We start from the raw sequence: 13,242 nt of genomic DNA on the forward strand, positions 1-13,242 counted from the left end.
TGATGCTGCCTCAACTGCTAGCTGAATGACGTAGCCTCTCTGAGCTTCAGGTGTCAGTTACCTGGTAAACAGGAATAAGAAGACCTGTTTTTGCTGGGTTGTTGCAAAGCTAAGATATCATATGTAAAGTTCTTAGCAGAGCCCATGGCAATAGGTAGGTGCTCAGTAAGTGTTGGCTGCTTTAGTTTTTTTGCGGGAAAAAGAGTTCCGTATATCCTTGTGATCCTGGTGAGCTGGGATCAGGAGGAGAGAGCAAGCCGCTGTGGCTGGGAGAGTGATCCCGGGACCCGCCCTCATAGGTCTGGTGGTCCAGGGCTTCTTGGGGAGTGTTTCATAGGAGGGACTGCCATGTCCCAGAGCCAGGCTGGCTAGGGGAGTGCAGGCTTCGACCTGTGTTGCTAAGTAGTAGCCACATCGGTGCTGTGTCAAGGTCAGAGACGAGAAGTGGGGAGGAAGGTGTGGGGGAGCACCCGAGAGTGTCGCCCCTCAGGATGGCTGGAACAGGGAGCCTTGGAGGCACGAGAACGGTGTGACCTCCACCTCTGTTGGCCTCGGAAGGATGGGGATACCGCTGTCCTCCCTGTTGTAGTGTAAAAGGAGTGAGAAGCCAGCTTAGAGCTTCAGAAACATGGAAATGTTGTTGTATCCCGGTAAAATCCCCCTTTTATCGACTCGGGATGGCAGCCAGTCTGATAATGGAATAGACATAAATGCTCCTCTGTGCTTTTCCTGAACAGTCTCTCGAACTGCTAAGGAGAAGTCCCTGGGGGAATCAGCTTTAAGAGTAAAGAGGCATTATTAATAATTAGTATGTATCATTTTGCTTCCTGTTCCATGGGTACCTTGATGTACCTCAGTCAGTTCAGTCACTCAGTCGTGTCCGACTCTTTGCGACCCCGTGGACCGCAGCACGCCAGGCCTCCCTGTCCATCACCAACTCCCAAAGTTCACTCGAGCTTATATCTATTGAGTTGGCGATGCCATCCAACCATCTCATCCTCTGCATGTACTTAAAAACTGTTTATTCCTTTTGAATTAAGTTTGTTAACATTAGTTATCTGTTTATCAAATCCTTCTCAGTGCAGGGATAAACCTTGGCTTTGTTTCTGTTTAAAAATTTCGAATGGGTCCTCCACATATTTCTGGTATTTTTAAACATGTTTACTGGAGTCCTAGAAAGGGCAGTTCTTCTCTCTAGAAGAGCCCAGTCCTTTGTGTCCTTACGCCCCTCTCCACTGCCCCTGTTGCACTTCCAACCCCAGCTCCCCTGTCCATTTCTGTTTGGTTCCGTGCCTGAGCTGCTTAGCGCAGCGGGAGAATTGTACATAACCATGTGGCCTAGCAGTCTCCACGTGTGGTTTCAGATGCAACCTTCAAGGTCACTTTTTTTTTTTTTTTTTAAATAAGCCAGCCTCCTCAGCCCCATCCCTGCATCCCTCTTGGCCCTTGCTGCTTGCTCTCTGCCTCCAGCGCTGCAGTGGTGAAGCCAATTTGGCTAAAAGCCTTTATGATTGCAAATCTGGTGTCCATTCTTAGTCGTAATATCCAGCACACTTCATGGAATTCTGTCTTGATATCACCGCACCACCGTTTCGTTTTCCAGCTATCTCTTCTGCCATCGCCTCCTCCTGTTCTCCTAACTACGAGTGTTCTTCCAGCTTCCATGTTTGTTTTCTTGCCAGATAGTTTCAGCCTCACCTGTGCCTTCAGCCACCTACTGATCTACCTTGAAGACTCCCAGATGTCTGTCTCTAGTTGTGAATTCCCCGCCGCCCCCCAGGCTCCAGATCATCCTCTGAAACAGCTCACTATGTATCTCTGTGTCTTGATTTGTATGATGATGGTTAAAGGTGTTGACGTGGGTTTGAAGCTTAACTGTGTGATTTAGTTTTGTGACCAGGGAAGTCACTTCAGCTTTCCTAAGCAGCATCTGTACAGTGGGGATGAAGATGGAGAGTGTTTGTGAAACACCAGTGCAGTGTTTAGCATAGATTCCATCTCCTTTCTCCTGTTGCTCAGCTGGGTTCTGACCCTCCTGCCCCGTCCCCACCCCCACCCACCTGTGGCGGTTTCTTTTTTTGTCTGTTTTCTTCATCTCGCTTCGCTGCCCTCATCACCTCTGGCCTAAACTTTTGGTGTCTTCCTGAAAATTCCTTCCACTCCTCCCAGCATTTTCTCTGTCAAACACATCCCTGATAAGGTCCCTCCTTAAAGACCTCCATGGCTTCTCTCTCCTGAGCCCCGTGTGCGCCACGCACGTCCTTTCGCCGTCTTGCCCCCGCCTCCCTCGCATCGTCCCCAGGACAGAGCCCGGCTTGTGCCACCTCCTGACTGTGCGGTGCCCGTCCGGGTCCTGAGGCCTCGTGTGCACTGCGCAGCCAGCCTCCTGGGATGCCTGGTGAATTCTATTCCACTCCAGGACGGCCCAGGGGGTTGAGCAGAGACTGCCTCTCCGGCCCAGGGTCCGCTCTCCTCCCACGGCATTTACACAAGGCGTTGTGCTGGTTGTGTGTCCGTTCCCCTAGACTGTGAGTTCCTTGAGGGCAGGGAACAAACCTTGCACAGAGGCATTTCCAATAAACGTTGAATGACTTCAGAGGCCCCTGAGTGTGATTCTGGGATGGAGCACGTCCTGGGCTGGGTGTGGAGACGAGCCTCTTAGGAAGACGGAGTGGGGCTCCCAGATGTCTGTCTCTAGTTGTGAATTCCCCCTGCCGCCCCCCAGACCCCCCAGGTGTGTGCTCTGCAGTCTTGAGCTCACGGCAGCCGTGTTTCCTACGGCTTTGCCGTCTCCGAGGCTGGTAATGAGCTAAAACGAGAGAAAGCACTGGCTGAATTTTCCCGGGGGAAGTGGGGCTTGGACAGAGGGCGGGCTTTCCCCACTGGGTAGGACCTGGACCAGCCTGGCCCATGATGAATTTGACCTTGATGACACTGCAGAGGGGAACAATGTCCTCAGGAAAGCATTCAGGAAACCCTTCGTGTCGTGGTCATCAAAGTCGTGCAGCAGCTGGGCAGGGTGGACGGGAGCCCTCCAAGACACCCGCGGGGCCCCGGTCAGAGCCTGAGGAGCTGTAACGCCTTTACCAGCTGGGGCTTGCTCTCGGCCTCTGTGGACCCCTGGGCTGACTCCGAGGAACACAGATGCTGGGAAGGCGTGGGGACGCGCGGGAGCCTGAGGGTACCACTGTTGCTGGGGTGTCTCTGCTCCCTCTCTCTCCATTTTCCCTTTGTGCCTCCCCTCTGGCTGTGGCCTGGAAGGGGAGGGTGGGCTGGCAGGTGAGGTGGAAGCCTTGGAAACGAGAGATGGAGCAGGCTTTGATGTCCTCAGTTTTTTTTTTCTTAATCATTCTTAATCATTGGCCACACTGCGTACCATGAGGAATCTTAGGTTTCTTTTTTTCTTTTTTCTTTTACTATGTGGCACGGCTTGTAGGATCTTAGTTCCCTGACCAGGGATCGAACCCGCACCACGGGAGTGAAAGAGCCAAGTCCTAACTTGGCCTAAGTCCTAACCACTGGACCTCCAGGGAACTCCCGGGGTATCCTCATTTTATCACGAAGCTGGCCTAGAACGTCTGGTGTTTATCTGAAGCCCTCGTTGTCTGCACCTCCTCCCCAAGGAGTGCAGACAGGAGAGGGGTCCCGGTTCCGCTTCTGTTCACTCAGGGGATCGAGGCCCAGAACGGGAAGCGGCTCACCCGAGATAACTCGGGGAATTCTTGGCAGCGCTGGGCTTGCTGCCACCCCACTGCCCCTCCCCTTCCCAATTTGCTGCTCGTCATCACAGCAAACCGGGGTCCACTGGTCTGCCCACCGGTTGACCTGAGCAAGGGGAACACCCTTGAGAGTGTGCTGGCACCGCCGCGGCCCCTCTGCTGGCGGCTGGCGTGCCTTATCTCTGCGGCCTGCTTCTCCTGCCTTTCCCTGTTTGGTTTTCCCGGCCCACAGACCAAAGATAAACCTCTGGGGCAGCTCTGCCCCTTTGATGCTCTCCAGGCTGTTTTCCCCACGTGTGGGAGGGTAGGAGGTCACTGTCTTTCCCACAGATGGAGGCCTCTGTGTTCCTTGTTTGGTCAGTTGATGACAAGGTGGATTGTTCCGCCGCTGTTTTCCCTAAACCCCTGTCCTTGGCTGGCCCCTGCCTCACCGTCCTGTGCCGGGACCTTGATGGGCTCAGATCCCAGCCCGTCCCTTTCCCCTCTGAGAAATTCAGCTCTGTAGTTAGACTGCTTGGGTTCACAGCCCAGCACTGCCACTGACAGCTGCCTTTCCCAAGCTGCTTCTCTGGTTCATCTCACGTGTCCTGTGGGACCAGCATATCACTCACCTCAGGGTTGCTGTGAGGATGGAGAGAAAACACCCGCGAGGCATTTAGCACAAGAGACTTACCTGTCGTTAGCACTTAGGAAAAGTTGGTTATTTTGATTAGTGGTAGTTAAAAAAAAAGTATGTATTTATTTGGCTGTGCTGGGTCTTAGTTGTGGCACTTGGGATCTTTATTTGTAGCACGTGGGATCTGGTTCCCCGGCCAGGGATCGAACCCAGGCCCCCTGCGTTGAGAGCACCAGGTCTTAGCCACTGGGCTTCTCTCAGTGGCTTCTCTCCTTGGCTTCAGAGGCCGTGCTCTTGATGCCTCTTCACAAGCTTGTCCCTCTTGGCTCCTGAGTCCCTGGCATCTGCGTCTAGATCTCCTCTTCTCCTAAAGGCCCTGATCGGTCGGATTAGGGCCCACGAATGGGCCCTCACTTAGTCACTTGTGAAAGGCCTTGTCTCTGGATGTAGTCACATGTTTGGGTGCTCGGGGGAAGCGGCCAGGCCTTCCACGTGTGGATTTGGGGGGACACAGTTCAACTCATACCAGAAGGACAGACAGAGTAGCGACGCAGAGAGGGGGAATCTCCGCCGGGGAGAGGGGCTGCAGCCAGAGCCTTGGACGCAGGTGCCCTGCCTCCTGAGGCGGGAGCGCACCAGCCCCCAGCCTGGTCCTCGGGTGAGGCTGGGGCTGGCTCCTCCACTCCCTCACGGAAGCCTCGGAGCCGACGATCCCTGTGATCTCTGGGGTGAAGGAGCAGTCAGTGGGCTGGACCACAGGCACAGGTCCTAGCCTTCCCCTTCTTATTGGAGCCTGGACACCCTTCTGCCTCTTGGCAGCTGTTAGAGGCCAGCCGTAACCCCCGAATCTCCCTGTCGGGGCACTTTGAAGGGAACAGCTCCAGCTGTCTTGGTTTTAGCTGAACTCTGCAACTCTGGACCTTCCATGTCGGGAGGGTAGACACAGCACTGAGAATCCAAGCATCACTCCTGTTCTTTTTCTCCCAGAAGATTTCCCTGCGCGATTGGTTTGGTTCAGGCTGATATTCTAGTGAAGACTTTCTCCTTGAGCTGTGTGTTCTTTGATTAAAAGCTGAGCATGGGGGGAAAGTGGCTCAGAGGTTTGCCGGGATTCCGAGTCGGTCACAGATGACAAATCCAGGAGCCCACACATCCTTGTCAGTTAGGCCGCCCCACTCGGTGCGCTAGAGACCACTGCAAGGGCCTCCCCTGGTGCCTTGCCCCTCCCCAGCCCTCGGTATCTCCCTCTGGGGTCAGCAGCCCTGGGTCTCATGTGGCCGCGGGTTCCCGGAGGGTCCAGGAGCCAGCGTTGGAGGCAGGCATGATGGTGCTTTCAGCCAGGCTGCCAGTGGCCTCCTGCCCTGCCCGCTTCTCAAGTCCCGGGATAGCAGAGGTTCCCTGCTTCTTGGCAAAGGGCTGGATGTCGTCGACCTTGTTGGTCTTGGGAACCTGAAGCAGATAAAGCCCAGAAGAGTTGAGAAGGAAAAGCTGCTTGCTCCCTGAGCTCGAATGAGCTTGGTGCTTCATGGTTATCTCATTTACTTCCTTTGCAGTAAGGACACAGACTCAGAGGCTAAGTCACAGGTGGAGGAGGCCGTGGGAGGTGTGCCCTTGGCTGGTGGCTTTGGGTTCTTCGTACCCCCAGGAAAGCTGGCTGTCACCCCCTTCACCCTGTGACGGTGGAGAGTAGAGGGTGGGAAAGTTGGTGAGGGCTTCCTCGCCTCCTTCCTTCCATCTCCAGAGACCTCTTTGTTCTGCCGATTCCTGGACTCACGGAACCCGGGGCTCCTGGCCGAGCTGCTGGCTCTCAGGTCTCCCGTGGCTGCGGGCGATGAATAGGTTGTCACTTCTTGACCTCCCTGCTCCCCACAGCAGCCCCCCCTCCCACCAGTGACCACAATGGCCCGAGGCTGATTCAGTGCCCTGGTATTGAAGCCATAGAACAATGCTCACAGTGGCAGGCTCCTGGGGGTAGAGGTGCAGCCCCTGCCCCTCTCCAGGGTTGGGGGAATTTCAGCGTCTGGAAGGTGGGTGGGTGTCCTAGAGCGGGTATGAGAGGAGTGGGGTGAAAGGTATCCTCCCCTTTCCTGTATCTAAACCTGTCTCCCGGTGCCAAGCAAGGCTGGGGAGGTCTGGCTCTGCCTCAGAGTGACCCTGGGCTGATGACCTAGCTTCTCTGTGGGCTTGTCTTTATTTTCTTAAAAAGATTGTTTTTATTGAGTGTCGTTGATGCACAATATTATGTTGCAGGTGTACAACAGAGTGATTCACACTTTTTAAAGATTATATCCATTTATAGTTACTATAAAATATTACTGCAAGGAGATCCAACCAGTCCATCCTAAAGGAAATCAGTCCTGAATATTCATTGGAAGGACTGATGCTGAAGCTGAAACTCCAATACTTTGGCCGCCTGATGTGAAGACCTGACTCCTTGGAAAAGACCCTGCTGCTGGGAATGATTGAAGGCGGGAAGAGAAGGGGACGACAGGCTGAGATGGTTGGATGGCATCACTGACTGGATGGACATAAGTTTGAGTAAACTGTGGGAGTTGGTAATGGACAGGGAAGCCTGGCATGCTGCAGTCCATGGGGTCGCAAAGAGTCGGACACGACTGAACTGATAAAATATTAGCTATGTTCTCTGTGCTGTACAACATATCTTTTTAGCTTATTAATTTATACACAGTAGTTGGTACCTCTTAATCTCCTACTCCTATCTTGCCCCTCCCCACTTCCCTCCTCCCACTGGTAACCACTAGTTTGGGAGTGTCTGTTTTGTTTTTCATCAGTTTATTTTTTAGATTCCGTATATAGGCGATAACATGTAGTATTTGTCTTCCTCTGTCTGGCTTATTTCAGTGCTTGTCTTTAACATGAGGATTTACTCCCTCTGTCACCAGATGGTCGAGGGGGAGAGCGCTAAGCATTGTACCTGACTCCATGGAAGACCCTCCGGACGCTTGCCCTGCTAGTTGGCAGGCGGTCTTGATCTCTTTGGCCAGCTCCTTCTAGGGTGCACGGTGCTTGGGGAGGCAAAGCCTGGGAAAGCCTTTTCCTGAGTCCCACCGGAGCTCAGCGGGGCAGAGGCGTCCCCGCCTCCCCGGCTATTGCTGTGCTGTGCTTTTTTTTTTGGACAAGGAGGAAGCCAAAGGAATTGTGATCATCTCCTCTGGGGAGATAAGGTGGAAGGGTAGACTTAATAAGCATTCATAAGCCTATTGAAGGTTATCGTTCGGGTCGGGTGACCTGCGGACAGGGGAAGTGTGCTTACAGTGTACCCGAGGTATGCGAGTAGCATGGGAAAGCCTTTCCCAGCAGAGGGCCTGGGATCCTGGAATTGGCCGCAGGCGGGCGGGGTTGAGGGGGCGGTGGTGAATGAGGAAGGCTGCAGACTCTTTGAGAATAGGTCCTCTGTTGTGCCTGGGCTGGGGTGGGATTTGGCCGGGAGTCAGGTGAGACTGGTGGCATGGGGGGTGGGGATGGGGAGAGGGTTGAATAGTGCCTGGGCCTGGGGGGTGGACTCTGCCCCTGCCCCCAGCTCTGCCTTGCTGTATTTTCGGAGACAGCACAGGAAGTGGGCCTTCACAATGTCAGGATACAGGAAGCTATCGGACTATTGAAGGCCACTTCCTGTGAGCTGGTCATTCACATACATTTGTCACCGGTTATCAGGCCTGTTGGGCCCTGCCATTGTCTGGAGGGGCTGCAGGAGCCAGGGGGCCGCCAGCAGAGGCTCCTGGACACAGAATGCTCCATTGTGCTGGACTGGCAGCACCCCACGGGGCGGGGAGGAGAGCGGTGGGTGGGGGGGCGCCCGCCTGCCTCTCATTGTCATCCCTTGCACAATGGGCTTGGGGGCTGGGGTCCGCTCCCGCTCCTGGGAACTTGAACTTCTGGGAGAAAGGATGACTGTAGTGGGAACCTGGCTTCAGGTGTGGTGCCCAAGAGAGCTGGAAAGGAGATCAGGGTTTTCTAGATCTCTGCCGAGAGCCAGTGTGAGAAAAAATGGCCTGGGAATCAGGCAGACCTGAGTTTTGAGGTCCTACTCTGCCCCCCTCGAAGGTGTGACTTTGGGCAAGTTGCTTCACCTCTCTGAGCTTCAGTCTTAACTCCTGTAAAGCACGAATAGTCATATTACTTGCGTAACTTGTTGAAGTTCTTAGCTTGGTACCTGGCAAGGCTTAGATGTCTGGGCAATGTTAGTCCCCTCTCCACCCTCATCTCCTTCCCTTCCAGCTCACTTCTGACCCCGCTGTCTGGTTCTCCGGTGACACGTGAGCGAATCACTGTGCAGAGGGGATGAAGAGGTATTTTAATATCAGCCCAAACAAAGCAGAGCTCTGTCTTCCTTTATGCCAAGAATATCATATCAGCTGTTAATTATCTGCACTAATGGAAGGCGCAGAAGCAGATAATTTTTCTTTGGCCATGTGCCTTTGGCCTTATGTGTGGGTCTGGGTGTGTCTGAGTTCTAGAAATGCACTTCAGACCAAGTAATGAGGTTGTAACAGGACAGACCTCGCACAGGAAGAGGCTCGTTAGAGCACCGTCTGGCTGCCCACGGCTTTGCCCTCCCAACCCTGACCCGTCAGTGCCAGGGAAGGGCACTCGTTCCTCAGCCGCGTGGTGAGCTGGAACACCGTGGACATTGGAGTCAGACACTTGGGTTCCGACCTTGACTCTGGCCCTAACTAACTGTGTGGCCCCAGGCGGGTTCCTAGACTTGTTGAGTCTCAGTCTCTTCATTTGTAAAGTGGAGATAATTGTATTGACTTTGCAGGGTTTCTGTGAGGATGAAATAAGGTAGATATGCTTTCCTTTCTCTTCTTCCCCCTCTTGTCTCTGTCACTCCAGCCCTACCTTGAACAGAGAGCCCTTCTGAGCGTTGGGTCATCTCCAGGCTGACAGTGTTCCACGGCCCCCATGCATGTGCGAATCCCGACTGCCTCGACCCAGGGGAGTGACTACCGCCATGAGACTCTTTACCCCAAAGGCTGCAGCTCTAGACTCTCTCCCCCCTTCTCTCCTGTCCGTGATGTAGACACTGGGACCGGTCACGTGGCCTTGCTGGCCTCCAGTATCAGCTCTGGGGCCTCAGGATCTTAGTTGTCTCACCCCAGCTGCACCTACCTTCCCAGTTGATGTTGTTTTAAGACCTGCTTTGCTTCCTGACCTGCTTTGGGCTTTCATTGTGGCTCAGCTGGTAAAGAGTCCACCTGCAATATGGGAGACCTGGGTTCCATCCCTGGGTTGGGAAGGTCCCCTGGAGAAGGGAAAAGCTACCCACTCCAGTATTCTGGCCTGGAGAATTTCATGGACTGTATAGTCCATGGTGTTGCAAAGATTCGGACACGACTGAACGACTTTCATGTTCACGTTGCTTCCTGACACCCCAAGTAGCCTCGTTAGTGTCCCTCTCCTCACCCCTAGAGGGGCTGGGCTGGGTTTCCGTACTCCTGAGCCGCGGGACTGGGGTCCTGCTCTGAATATACTCATCTCCTGAAACTCCAGTTCTGAAATCTGTCTGCCTTGAACATCAGACTGGCTGAAATCATTAGTGTTGGGCTGGATCTTGCCTGTGGAGGAGCTCACCCTCCCTGCCCATGTCCCAGCTTCCTGTCCTTTCCCAGCAGCTTGCACCAACAGTGAGGTCCAGCCTGCCTCCAGCGGAGGCCAGTGGTGTGGGCCCCTGTGCTTGCCCACCTTGGGCAGGTGCCACTCACAGCAGTCAGAGTTCAGAGGAGCTTGGCAGGTGCTAAGGTTAGGAGTGGGCCTGGGATTGCACAGGAGGCCAAGTTGTCCTCAGACTCGGGAGATATCAGGGTTCTCTAACTCAGAGTATGTTCTGTTCCCATTGCATGTTTCACAGCTGGGGACCCTGCAGGAAAGAAGAGAGAAAGGGCTGACTCAAGCCGCTCTGAGTAGGGCTCTCCCGGTGGCTCAGTGGTAAAGAACCCGCCTGCCAGTGCAGGAGACTCGAGAGATGCAGGTTTGATCTCTGGGTCGGGAAGATCCCCTGGAGAAGGAAATGGTAACCCACTCCAGTATTCTTGCCTGGAAAATTCCATGGACAGAGGAGCCTGGCAGGCTGCAGTCCATGGGGTGGCAGAGTCAGACACAACCTAGCAACTAAACAGCAAAAACAAGCATCTAATTTGCTTCTATTGGCCAGACACCTCCCAGCCCCTCCTCCACCCAAGCCCAGGGTCAGCCCCTTCCTCCCCAGCATAGAACAAGTTCTCTTATCTCCCATCTGACCTCTCCTCTTTGTCTCCCTGCTCATGCAAAGTTAGGTCAGGGATGTGGTCCCCGGCATCAGAAGGCTTCCAAAAATACTGGCAGCTGCCCCTACTATCCGTCTCTGCCTCTGCCTGACTCACTGCCAGCGAGGGGCTGGAGGTATCTGGGGACACGTCTCGACCCAGAACAGTGTGCTGCCCGTGCCATTGTTGGGAGAAGTCCCAAGGGACGGCCCCACTGGCGCTCCCCCTTCCAGCTTTTCTTTCCCTGGCGCTGCTCCTTGTTGTCCTGCCCCTCCTGCGATGGAGGGGAAAGGGCACATGGGGGCTGGGCAGGGCCTTGTGCACTTGACCAAAGAAGACCCTCATGGTTCTCAGAGCTGCTTCAGGGGCAGACCCAAGGGTCCCTAGCACACCCACTCTCCGCTTCGCACCTGTGTCTCGTGCTGTGCACGCTCCAGCCTCTCCTTGCACACAAGTTTCTTCCACGCGGAGGAAAACAGAGCGGCTGAGAGCTCCCAAGTCTGACATGTTACAGCAACAACTTTGATCCTTTGTTTCTGAATCTAGAAATCCCAGAGAAGAGATGCACTGGTGCTTGACTAGTAGGTGGCGCCTGGGGAAAGAGAAGTGTTTGGTGAGACACGGTCGCTTCTGCAGGGCCTGCTGACGGGGCCCCGGTCTTCAGAGGAGGCTGATATTAAGGGGAAACAGGTGTGCTGATGCCTCTTGGGCAGGGCAGGGGTTTGCCACGTGGGCTCAGCCCTCTCTGCTGCAGTGGTTTCTTAGTAGAAATGCACTGGCTTTAGAAATGGAACTGGGGGACTTCTCTGGTGGCCCAGTGGATAAGACAGCGCTCCCAATGCAGAGAACCCAAGTTCAACGCCTGGTCAAGGAGGTAGATCTGCATGCTGCAAATGAAGATCCCACACGCTGAAATGAAGATTGAAGGTCTCATATGCCGCAACTGAGATCTGGTGATGCCAAACAAATACATAGTTTGAAAAGACAAAAAAGAAATGGAGCTGGGGTGGGGCTGACAAAGAGGATTAATGGGACCTTGGCGTTGAAGTGGGTGTGAGAGGTGACCCAGGTCGGCTGGTGTCCCAGATGGCGTGTGGCTGTGAAACGAAAGAAACTTGCCCTCTCTGAGCCTGACCCCCGTCTCTATCATGCATGAGATGTGACTTTCCCTGGCCTCACCAACCTGTGGCTGCAGACAAAATCACACTGGCCTTAATGTCCCACTTTTTCTGCTTCGTAGTTCCCCATCTATGGGACCCAGACTTCTACCTACTCAGGGTCCCTAGTAGATCTCGCATGTGTTCATAGTCTGTTGTTTCATGACTGGTCCTGGCCTGCCAGCCACAGGAGGGCTGTGGGAGAGCCTTATTCTCCGCCTAATGCTGCCTCAGGGCCTTCAGACCTGCAAACTGATTGGCTACCAGGTGGCAGCATGCTTCTGTCAGTCCTCACAGAACTGGATCCACAGCGATTTTCCATGAAGTGAGGAGAAGGTTCCTCTCCCCAAATCCAGATTGTGCACATCATTGCCGGGCCCCGGAGCAGTGTGGCCTGTGAGCTTTCTCTCACGTGATCCCTTGGGATTTCCCCCTGAGATTCTGGCCCAGTCCCAGGAGCTGGGCTGGGGGAAGGTCATCCTGCTCTGGCTCCTTCGTCCAGGAGCCTGCTTTCCATATATGCCCCCATGTCTCACCCGCCCCTTGTGAAGGGATGCTGGGGAGAGGGGGCACTGCCCATCCAATGTGGCAGAGACAACCCGACTTGGAGTCCTGACTTAGCCTCCCCTGGAAGCCCCTTCTTCAACAGAATAGCTGTTCCCTTGTAGGAGGGTTCTTCATGTCGTGTGCATGCTCTGTCATGTCTGACTCTTTGCGCCCCCACGGACTGCAGTTCACTAGGCTCCTCTGTCCTTGGAATTTTCCAGCAAGAATACTGGAGTGGGTTTCCATTGCTTACTCCAGGGCATCTTCCTGACCCAGAGATCAAACCTGCGCCTCTGCCGTCTCCTGCATTGGTAGGCGGATTCTTTACCAATTGCATCGGTTAAAGGAGGTACATGATAGGTGCTCCACAAATCACTTCCTGTTATTGAATCCAGCAGTTCACTGGTCTCCTTTCAGGAGGCGGTGGATGATAGCAACTCTCATTTGTGCAGCCGCTAGGGAGCCAGGGCAATGGCCCCAGGGAGGGGCAGGAGGATCTGGCCGCCCGGTCAGAAGAAGCCAGTGTGCCTCCAGGCTTGAAGCTCTTCTGTGGTCTTTTGGGGTGAGCTTCCTGAGCCCCATTGTGGTGGAATCAAAGGTCCTGGCTGGTTGTTAGGTATGTCAGAATTTGAGGCAACACGGGCTGAGACTTCAGACTTAGGAGGAGAGCGTGGGAACATAATTTTGAGTGTCCTGAAAGCCCTTGTTTCACCTAGATGAGTGTGTGGGTCTACCCAGCCGAAAATGAAAGCCCGGTCAGAAATCCCCTTTGCAGCGGTCCAGCAGCTGGCCAGTCAGTGTCTGCTAGGACGTTTCAGAAAGCAGGTCCATCAAACAGGAAAAATGTGTGCACTAGATTGAAAGACATTGCATGTGTTGGAGAGATCATCTAACAAGGGGGACTTCCTTGGTGGCGCAGTGGCTAGGAATCCACCTGC

The sequence above is a fragment of the Dama dama genome, chromosome 20 (assembly GCF_033118175.1).
Source record: "Dama dama isolate Ldn47 chromosome 20, ASM3311817v1, whole genome shotgun sequence".
NCBI lineage: Eukaryota > Metazoa > Chordata > Mammalia > Artiodactyla > Cervidae > Dama > Dama dama.